Source organism: Microtus oregoni, unplaced genomic scaffold, assembly GCF_018167655.1.
Source record: "Microtus oregoni isolate MIOR12 unplaced genomic scaffold, Mior012 000042F_ref0000377, whole genome shotgun sequence".
Lineage (NCBI taxonomy): Eukaryota > Metazoa > Chordata > Mammalia > Rodentia > Cricetidae > Microtus > Microtus oregoni.
This window is the reverse complement of record NW_024543209.1, coordinates 7,727,366-7,738,690: the sequence shown is the minus strand read 5'-3', so window position 1 is coordinate 7,738,690 and position 11,325 is coordinate 7,727,366.

The window sequence follows — 11,325 nt, the reverse complement described above, 5'->3', positions numbered from 1 at the left end:
GGGAGAGAACTGAAAAGGTTAAACTATAGCAATAATCACCACGAGAGCTACAGCACCAGTCTCTGCAGAATCAATAAGCAATTAGGTTTCCAGAGAATACAAATCTTGCCAAAGTCAAGAAACCCAACTCCTTTCTGGCATAATTCTCTCTAGCCTGGTCTTTGCTACTCCAGACTCCGACCATTCTGTACACTGAGATCAGCTCCCAACCATCCTGCATCCCCTCCTTCCATAAAGCTGCCTCTCGTTAATTCTTCCAAATGACCACAGTGATTGGAATTCATCTCTAGTTGGTGTGTGCAGCCACTCCAAAAGGCTGAGGCCATTCTGCTGGTTACTGTCTGTCAACTTGGCACAAACCAAGACATACCTAGGAAGAGAAAGCTCTGCTGAAGAACTGTCTCCATCAGATAGGCTTGTAGACATGTCTGTGGGACATTTTCTGAATTGTTAATTGAAGTAGGAGGGTCCAGCCTGATGTGGGTGGTGCCATTCCTGGGCAGGTGGACCTGGCTTATATATAAAAAGGTAGCTGAGCACATCAGGGGAAGTGAGCCAGTAGTCAGTGTTTCTCCCTGGTCCCAACTTCAGTTCCTGCCTCCAGATTCCTGCCTGGAGCTTCTGCCCATCTTCTTTCAGTCATGGGAACCTGTAAGCCATATAAACTCTGTCTTCCCCTAGCAGCTTTTGGTCAGGGTATTTTTTTTTTATGGCAGCAACAGGAAACCAGACTAGAATACAAAGGAGTGGAGCAGCATCTTCAATATTGTGGCACCTATTCCCATCATTCTTTACGTGAACCTCATAGCCATGCCACTCAGAATACACCATGGGGGATAACTAAGCTTGCTGACACGCTACATCTCACAGTTTCAACAATGAAATGGTTTTACCAACACGTATGCTGCTGCTGTATATGTAAAATCAAAGCAGACTCTCAAAGGGTTCTCTTCCTGGCCAGGATTACCTTTGAGAGCCTGCTTTGATTTTACATGTACACAAGCACGAACACAGTCATTTGTTTGTATTCTCACATGCATACTAGTATGTTCTCACACACAAATACTCTCCCATTCACATGCATACAACAACTACATTGTCACACACACAAGACACATACTAGACACAGCTGACCACAAACAGTGTAGCAATCCAGTAAGACCCAGTTTGCAATGCAGTTATATATAAAATGCAGGGATTTTTACAAATATCTGTCCAATGATAAGAAATGTGCACATTATCTTGTGAGATGATTGAAACAAACAAGAATAAAAAGAACCTGGGCAATCCTGAAATTATACCCATACAAGTATTATTATACCGACTGAGCAGGTTATATTTATATAGTAAGTAATATGTGTATATAAGTATATATATGTAGCAATGATTAAATTTAAAAAGTCATGAATTTAAGAGATAACAAGAAGAGATTTATGGGATGGGTTGGAGGGAGAAAAAGGAAGGGAAAATTGATGTACTTATATTTTAATTTTTTAAAAAGGATGTTCTTATTTCTTAATGTTATATTGTATTTTTCTGAGGAGATTTATTGAAATGAAGAAAAAGAACAAAAATAGCCCCCAACCAACCTGAAAGATATAAGTCCAAATAAACCTGAGGGTGTCTAGCATACTGCCCCCTGGGACCATCTGCTTCCTCACTCATGAGCTCCAAGTCTGGTGAGATAGTGGGGATAATGAGTGTTGTGCACTCACCTCAAAATATCTTTCCATAATCTCTCAAAGTGCCAAGTCTCCAGCCCCCAATCACAGTAAACTATTGCTGAGGCTCAATCCCTACACCACCAGTCACCCTTAGTACATCACTTAGTACATTATGTTCTCACGTGTTGGTACCAGTAGCATCTGTTGATATTACACATCATGCTTGCAGCTTTGTGGCAGCTCACCATATCTGTCTCGTGAGATTCTTCAGTCACTGTTGTGTCCTATGCGATGATAAGTGGTAGATTTAAAAAGTATACATTATCTAAGAGTTGCTAGTTAAATCATTCTATCTGATTTATCATGGCTGGTGAATTAGCTGAGGAGGAGCTGGGAATGGGTCACAAGTGAGGTCAGAGGTGACAGAGGATCATAACCTCAACTCCAAGCTCCACCTTCTTAGTTGGCACTCTCAGGGAACACCAACTGCTATAGTATGTTGTTCCATTTCAAGAATAAAGTGAATTCAAGAACCTAAATAAAGGCCAGCCATTCCAGTGTTTCTTGACTAATGGAAATATTTCACAAGAAGGGAGATAGCTCAGTGACTGAATGTAGGCCAAAGTAAACTGTTCCTTAAAGTCAGTTTTGGTCATGGTGTTTTAGCACCGCAACATAAAGTAACCAACGCAGCAAGCTGGTAAATCCATGAAAAGATGTGTAATTCCACTGCCTGCCAAACAAACACAAGTCAGACCACAGGATGACAGTGCACACGCATTGGTATTAGCTAAAAACCAGTGCTGGCAAGGCAGCAGGGGAACAAAAACTCCAACACAATGTCTGGGAGGACATAAAATGGGATGGACGCTTTGGATAGCAACTCAACCGTTGCTTGAAATGCAACTGTGATGTTTACTTTTCTGGTTGCTGTAGAATACCTTACAAGATCAGCTCAAGGGAGGAAGACTTTGTTCCCTCACACAATTTGAAGGGATACCATCCATTATGGTGGGAATAGCAGAGTGGCAGACAGCTCCATGGTGATGGGAGTATGTGGCTACCTCACCTCCTCACATCTCTGGACAATGGGAAGCATGGCCATGACAGGACAGGAAGACTGGATATCCTATAAACCTTAAAGTCCACCCCTCAGAGATCGGTATTTCCTCCAGCCAAGCCTCACCTCCTAGAAGTCTACAAATTCCCAAACCACCATCCCAGCTGAGGAGCACATATCCACTTGTGACCACCTGTGGGTGACATTTCACAGTCAAATCTTAAGAGTCCATGGGCCATACTATCTCCCCATGCTCATACCAGCCACTGACTGATGAGAAAACAAATCAACAATGTGACTCCATAAAATACGAGAGCATTCACAATACCTTTGCTTCTAGCCATAAAAAAATGGGAGACAACATATCCATATAATGCTCCACAATCAAGAGAAATAAATTATTAATATATACAATAATGTGGATGAATCTCATTCTGTTCAGTGAAAGAGGCCAATGAAAGAGTAATGCTTACTGAGTGATTTCACTTATAAAAAAAAAAAATCCTAGAAAGTAAGTAGGAGCCAACATGTATGACGGGAAGCTGTGTGCTAAGTGGTGATAAATTGACTGTTTCCAGGAGGCTTGAGGAAATTAGCATCTGAGAGAAATGTTTGCAATTTTGGTTTGATGATGACTTCAAAATTGTTCATAGCTGTGGTTGCAGTTCAGTGGTAGAGCATTTATCTGGCATGGGAAAGGCCCCAGGTTCGATTTATAACATAACCACATCAAAAGAAAGAATACAAGATCACAAACTTAAAATACACACACTTTCTCTTAGGTCAGTGATGACTCAACCAAACAAGAAGGAGTAGGCTTTACGAAATGAAAGTTAGAATCCGCATCACAGAAATCAAGGGGAAAGCTATAACTCAACTCCCAAGCCATAGCAGCACAAATTTATAACGAAAGTGAGTTTAGTCCTAATGTGAGATGATTTGCATAAAGTTAAATGCTGTGTGGACACCCAGCCCATTGCATCGGTGTGCTTGGGAGCCAGTCTAACTCGTGTATCTTGCCCTTCAGGACAGGACATAAAGCAGCACACATCCATGCTCACAGCACACAGATTACACAATCCTATTACAAACAAAATCACCCATAGCGCTGTTCTGTTCTGTCATCCTGGGAGTGCTTGCTTTATTTGAAGCAGTTATAATTTTGGTTAATCTTTTTTTTTAAAAAAAATGCCTTTACACTATGAGATATTTGAACTGGTCTTTATAGTAATTCTTCAACAAATACCAAATGTTACATACATTTAGAAATCTTGGCAAAGAATTATTTCTGAACTCTTTTATATTTTATGAATAGAGAACTCCAAACTGCTACAAACTGACGTTAAGCAAGTGTTGGAAATGTGGTAAATAATAAAAATAATGACAGCTAAAATACTCATTCTCTCATGCCAGATCACTTTGGACATCTTTGCTTTTCCTGAAAAGAAAACAAAAAACACTAAGGACTTCAGTTCTTCAGATAGAAATAAAGGAGCACAGCTCTCGTTCATACTTGTTTGTAATGAAGTTGTGTCTAATGTATCTGTCCCAGTCAGATTTCATGTGGATTTGGGAGGACCTGACTGATTATGACACGATCAAGATCCTACTGAGCACTGAAAGAAAGTGTGGAATCAATATTTTCAAAGATAGTTTGCCTTCTTCCATCCCAGTATTAGATTTTGATGCAAATGATGCTATAGTTCAGAGCAAATTATAATAAACTGTACTGCGTGCCTGTACTATGTGACAGTACGGTACTACTCCTATATTATGGCACCTGCACTACAGGACCATTCGTGAGCCGGGCAAGGGCCTGGAGATTTAAACACACAAAGACACACAGAGACACGGGTCATCCTTGAAACAGGAAGGCCCCAAGAATGCCCCCTTTATTGTATCCAGGGGCAGCTTATATAGCGATCCTTAACTGATAGCCACGCCCCAGCCAAACCCACCAGAAACCACTCCCCTGCCATCAGGAACTCCTGAGCAGCTGCAAGCATAACACATTGTTTACAAGAAATTCAGGATCTGGGGGTTCACAGCTCCCAACAACAAACGAAGCTCGGAAAGTAATGGAGGTTAGAATGAAGGAAAAGGAGGACTCTGTCCCATAAAGAAACAAGAACAAAGATGAGCCAAACAAAACTCCAAGTTCAAAAGAATGTTAAGAGTGGGAAAAGCAGTCTTTCCCCAGGGAACAAAGAGCCAATTATTACTCAGTACCAACTAGTCAGCCCTGAAAACATATCCGTACTATAACTGATCAAGTTGTGCTTATCTATTTAGGAATATATATGTATAGAGAGATAGAGTTATGCATCTTATCTTTTCATATGTAATAACAATTAAAGAAAGAGAGATAGAGATAAACATCTATTTCTCTTTGCGTGTAATTATAAAGAAAACGAGGCCATTGATTTAAAAGAGAAAAGGTGAGCACATTCATGGGGAGGTGTCAGGGGAGAAAAGAAAAGAGGAAGTCTATTTGATATTATGATATCAAATTTTTTAAAATTATTTTTAAAAAGCAAGCAAGCCAGGTATGGTAGACCTTATCCATCATCTCAGCACTGGGGAAGTAGAGTCAGGAAGATAGCTTAAATGTGAAGCTAACCTGAGCTTTATCTAAAGCACCTGAGCAGCCATAGCTACATGGCAAGATCCTGTGCGCAATAACGAAAAAGCAACCAATTCAGGTATAAGTAGAAAGATAGGAGCATCAGTGTCAAGGAAAGAGACTCAAACAAGCACAGGGGAACTCCTCCCAAGTATTTCTGTAAATAAGAAAAATGGGAGGCTAAATAAAGGCCTTTCTCTGTCTCTGCATCACAGAGGTATAACCTCCTTGTACTGCGATCTTAGCCAAGTCACAGACCTGTGTTCTGCTCCAGTGTCTCTTGCTGAATGACGAGGGGAGCTCGAGAGTCCCCCACTCTTCCTCATCTGTCCCCCTGCCTGCCTACCTGTTGTAGACCTCTTCATTCCCCATCTTTAGGTTCCCTCTTCCCAGTCTTCCTCTGTATCTTGACCTCATCAAGCTGTTTTTCCTCAGATCTCAGACCTCACAACCATACTACAGCTACATGATAATCCTCCTGCCTCATACCTCCCTGACCTTAACCCTGTCAAGTAGCTCTCAGCTCAAGATTCTGTCTTCTGAACACACGTGCCAAACTTCTCAGATGCATCCCATTCTCCTTCCCTCTAGCTTGTCTTTCCTGGGAACTCTTGCCTTTTTAGTGGTTTTATTTTATGCTTTTATACTTTTTACTTTTTATTAGTCACTTTTACTTTTTTCCCTGTATCAGGAACTCAGATTAGTAGACCCATGAAAATGAACAGCAGGCCTTCCAGTCTTACCCACACAACAGTGGCACCCCCAGATCATAGGCCACCTCATTACGTGGTCCAGAGCTAAGAGCATTGTGCCGGGTCCTCTTCACCTCAACTCCTTGACTGCTACAGTAGTTGCCTTGGTTTGCCTTCATCCTGCTTTTAGTGCACTAGAAAATCCTCATAACCTTTAAGTTCTCATTCATTGGCCTTCTTTCTATCCATGGGAAGTTTTTCTTGGAAAATATGACCATAGTGGATCCTGGTAACACTCACATAGAAATGCAGAAACCTGACCCAGGATGGTGTGGTCTGGAAACATGATCATTTTCTTTCTGTGTTGAGGATCCAGTAAATCAGTAAGAATAAAATAGTCAAGCGTTAACAAAGAGATAATAAATTCAAGCATAAGGAAGGATGACGGGAATATAAACAGGTTCAAGCCATCGACAAAACAGGCTGGTGAGTCCAGCTATGAAAATGAATATACAGAAATTTGGAAGAAGAATTTTAGACATGAAATATGAGGACAAGGAGAAACATCTCTGAATATGCCTATTCATTACTGAATCCGATTCTTATTTCGAAGCTTAAAACACCTGGGTCACTCTGTCTTTGGGAAGCAGAGTCCTTAAATGTTCCTAAAGACTCTTGATTATGATATACCCATCCTCTGTAAGTCTTTCCCAGTAAGTCTGTGGCAGTAATGAGCTATATCTCTTACAAATATGTTGCGTTTTGACGCAAAGGCTTTTGCAAATGGTTTAAAATCCCCAACCCATCAGCTTCATGCAAAACCAAAGAAAGATCTGGTCACATGAACATTAATAAAACTGTGTGGTCAGAGGTGGGAGACCCCAGAGTGGTCTGCAGCAGTTGCTTCTACTCAATAATAAAAATCAAATACTTAGAGACGGCTGTGCACCAGGAATGAGTAGGGGGCCTGCAAGAGCAAAGGGCCACAGTTCTGCAACCACAGGAATGGGATTCGGCAATGATCTGTAAGCTAGAAAAGGACCGAGCCTCAGAAGGGAAGTCCATCTCAGAGGAGTGGAGTTTAGTCTATCAGGATTCTCAGCAGAGAACTCAGATAAGCCACACCCAGACTCCTGACCTAAAGCCATGGTGCCTTGTATAGCAATCCCAAATGTAAAGACTGTCTTTTGCATGGGAAAATGTGCTCATTTTTTTCTGATTTCATTCATATTAATCTACGTATGGCATTGTATTCTGTAAGCTTAGTCATTATTTTTCTTTCTTTAATTGATTGTGCAAAGATTAAATCTCACATGGGTTAGAAACACTAGTGCCATTAAAACACATGAAGCAGTGCTAAAGAGATGGTTTAGCAGCGAAGAGCAACCGCTGCTCTTCCAGAAGACCCAAGTTTGATTCCCATCATGCACATGGCAGTGCATTGCCATCTGTTACTCCAGTTCCAAGGGACTCAATGCTTTCCTCTGGACTCCTGTGGGCACCAGTAATACATGGAGTACACAGATATACATGTGTGCCCACACACATAAAATAAAAATTAAAATAAATGAAATAATAAAAATAAAAACAAACACAGGAAGCATGCTCACAAGTGGCATTCAAAAATCTGAGGGAAGGATGCGTTATTCCGTAGAAGATTGCCTGTTTATCATGAGCAAGGCCTTGAGTTTCATCACTAGCATCATTAATTAATAATAACAATAACAAATAATTTAAATATTCTACCCAGAACTCTTAAACTCTAAGAAAGGAAGGAAGGAAGAAAAGAGAAAGGAGAAATGTACGTGGTTAAGTTGGACTGGTTGAAGTTCATCAACCTGAAAACTTGGAATGGCAAACACACAGCTTCTTATAAATTGTTCTGATGTTTTGGAGACTGGTCCCTCATGGAAGCCTCATGCTTGACCAGAAGAAAGCTAGCAGTTCATGACTTAGTTTCCTTGTTACATGAGTCAAAGCATTGTAAGTGTTTCTCCAGCCCATCTCCACCCTCTGATTCTGATCCATGTGCATATACCTGGATAACGTCCATCATACTAATTGATCATTGTGGCATCTACCAAACATTATAAATACTAAGTCAAAAGAGATTTCCTCCTCTTTGTTCAGATGGCTGCAGCCAGACTACTACAGACCATGGAAATTCATTATATATTTAGACTATTCAACAAAGAAGATAAAACATCTCTATAGCAGCTAAGGTCCCACAGTCACTGTCCAACAGTGTAGGGATAAGCCCAGCCCATTAGGGGGCGTGTTCGCCTCGGGCTAATGTTTACTTATAAATCTAGCAAGCATGAGCCCACCTCTCTCTCTGCTTCCCTGTTCTTCTCAGGAACCAGTAGTTCTATAAGTCTATTTCCCCATTAAAGCTGTATATATTATTACAATCTGTCTAAACTCATTTACGCCGATACACAACAGTGATTCTTTATCAACCAGCAGAGTTCCTCAACATGAGCACTGTAGTCAGTTTGGACTGGATCATTCTTTCTTGGGAAGAAAGGAGGTTGCTCTTTGCATTATAAAATATTTTGCTGTGTCCTCGCACTCTAGATAAACAGTAGCATATCCTTTCCCCAGGTGTGATAACCAAAACCATTCCATACATTGCTAAATATTCCCTGGGAAGCAAAAATTCCCAAGTTCAGAACCACTATTGCAAACCCATAAATCCCATGATAGATCCTTGTGGCTACTTAGAATCACCATGGCAGGGCAATGGGGGGGGGTAGTTAGCATTACTATGTGTAGAATATGCATAAACCTGCTTTCCAAAATTGTGTTTCCCAGAAGAGGAAGCCCTTAGCCATGGGGAAAAACTAAACAATTTAAGTGTGGTTATTCTGAACTGAAACATTCTAAAAATTGGGAACAAGTATCAAATTTTAAAGGGTTTATAGTGATAAAAATGAAAAGCTCATACTAAAGAATTAGCATCAAGCTGAGAATAAAGCATTTGTCATGCAAGCATGAGTACAGTAGTTCAAATCCCTAGAACTCACCTAAAAGTTCGGACTGATCTGTCAATCACTTGCAGCACTCAGAAGCAGAGGGTACCTGGGGTAAACTGCTTAGCTAGACCAGCTAGAATTGCTGATCATCATATTCAGAGAGATCCCCTGCAATTCCAAAAGACATATGATGTCAACTTGGACTTCCACCTGTAAAAGTAGAGATATACCTGTGTCGGTACACGCACCCAGATGTGCTGACACACATGAAAAGCATGTATACATGCCTGTAAACTATAGATACATACACTGGAAAAACACACATTACTATTTATTAGATGTTGAAATAAAATGTTCTGAGTAGATAAGGTTAGTCATAATATGTAACTGAATTTAAACATAACTCTGCTCTTTAAAAGTAACTGTCTGAGAACTTGAAAATATACATGTGGTTCTTAGAAGTCACAGAATCTTGCATGTGAAGTGCCCTTCTTAGTTCTCTATTAAAGCAATGGTATTAAAGAACGCCCAGCATGTATGCCCAGGACTGTTAAGGTGCTGTTGATCATACCTAGATAAAGAAAACTAGTTTAAGTCAGGCTATCATTGTTTTACAGAGAGAAAGGTACATGGGGTGGAGTCAAGCATGTGTTTGGCATAAACAAGACTATTGGTTCGATCACCTATACCATTTAAAAGAAAACATATTAAACAGACAGAAAGAAAAGGAAAAATAGAAACTCAAAAGACAAGTCCTTAGGGCCATTCTTCCAACTCCAGTCCAGGACTAATTAAATACAACCCATCAGCATCCTCTGTCCCCAAATAGTTTTCAGTCAACTAGCATGCATGTCTTCAGAATCATAGTATGTTTCCTCTGCTATAATTATGACAGAGATAAAAATCAAATTCCAAGGAAAATAATTTCCAGACACCTTCAGATAATAAAACCAGCACTTGTTTGAAGAGGAAACAAAAACAAGATGGGGGACTCACAGGCACTACTTTGTATAATAATTTAATTAATGGCATGTTGAAAAGAGAAAAACATTTTCCTTCATGTTTTCCACCACTTCTGATTCTTTTCATGAAGACTTATACAATCTGTTATGGTTGTTATGGTTGGTGCAGGCCCCTTAATAGTTTATGCATGCTTGATTTGCATATGTGCCTTGAGTGTATCATGGACAGTAAACTGAGGTCAACTGAGTTAATTTGCTGTCTTAACTCTGGTCTAAGTGATTCATGGCCACTCAAGTCAAGATCAACTGAGTTAATTTGGAGCTTAACTCAGAAAATTAGAATCCCGATTACCTTATCTCCTTCCAAACATTCCGTCATCATGATTGTTTGACTAAGTAACTGTCAAACATTTGCTTCTACTTCCTTCACCCCAATGTCCCAGCTTCTTTGGTATGGGAAGGTACTCTGCATGCTGTCAAAGGAGAAACAAACACTAATGCCAGCCACAAACCCTTCGTTCTGCAATGGTGTCCTGTATGAAAGATATTCTAGAGCAACAGAGACACAACGCTTGTGGGGGTAACCACCCAATAACTGATTTGAATTAAGACTTGCACCACAAGATGGAACCCATACCTGACACTGGTTGGGTGACCAAGTACCAGAGACTAGAGAGCCCAGAATCCTAAATTAGAAAAAGAAAAAACAATAGTGCCAAAATGACTCCTAATGATATTCTGCTATACTCATAGATCAGGGTCTTGTTCAACCATCATCAGAGATGCCTCCTCCTGCAGCAGATGGGAGCAAATATAGAGTCCTGCAGACAGAGAATGAGAGACTTTGGAACACTCACCTTAAATGGGATATCTTCATCAAATCCCTTCCTTCAGGGCTCAGGGAACCCCAGAGAAGAGGTTAAAAGAGTGTTAGAGCCAGGGAGGTAGAGGACACCACACAGAGAAAACAAGGCCCTCTAAATCACCATGAGCAAAACTCATACGAACTCACAGAGACTGAAGCGGCATGCAAAGGGCTTTCACAGGTTTGCACCGGGTTCCTCTGCTCATATATTACAGCTTCTAGTTTAGTGTTTTTGTGGGGTTCCTGAGTATATGAATGTGTGGGTCTCTGATTCTGTGCCTGCTCTTGGGCTCCTTCTATTCACTTTGTTTGTATTGCCCAACTCCGCTGAGACAGTTTTTAGTTTGTCTTATTATATTTTATTATTTTATTTCTTTTTTTTTTTTTTTGGTTTTTCGAGACAGGGATTCCATGTGGCTTTGGAGCCTGTCCTGGAACTAGCTCTGTAGACCAGGCTGGTCTCGAACTCACAGAGATCCACCTG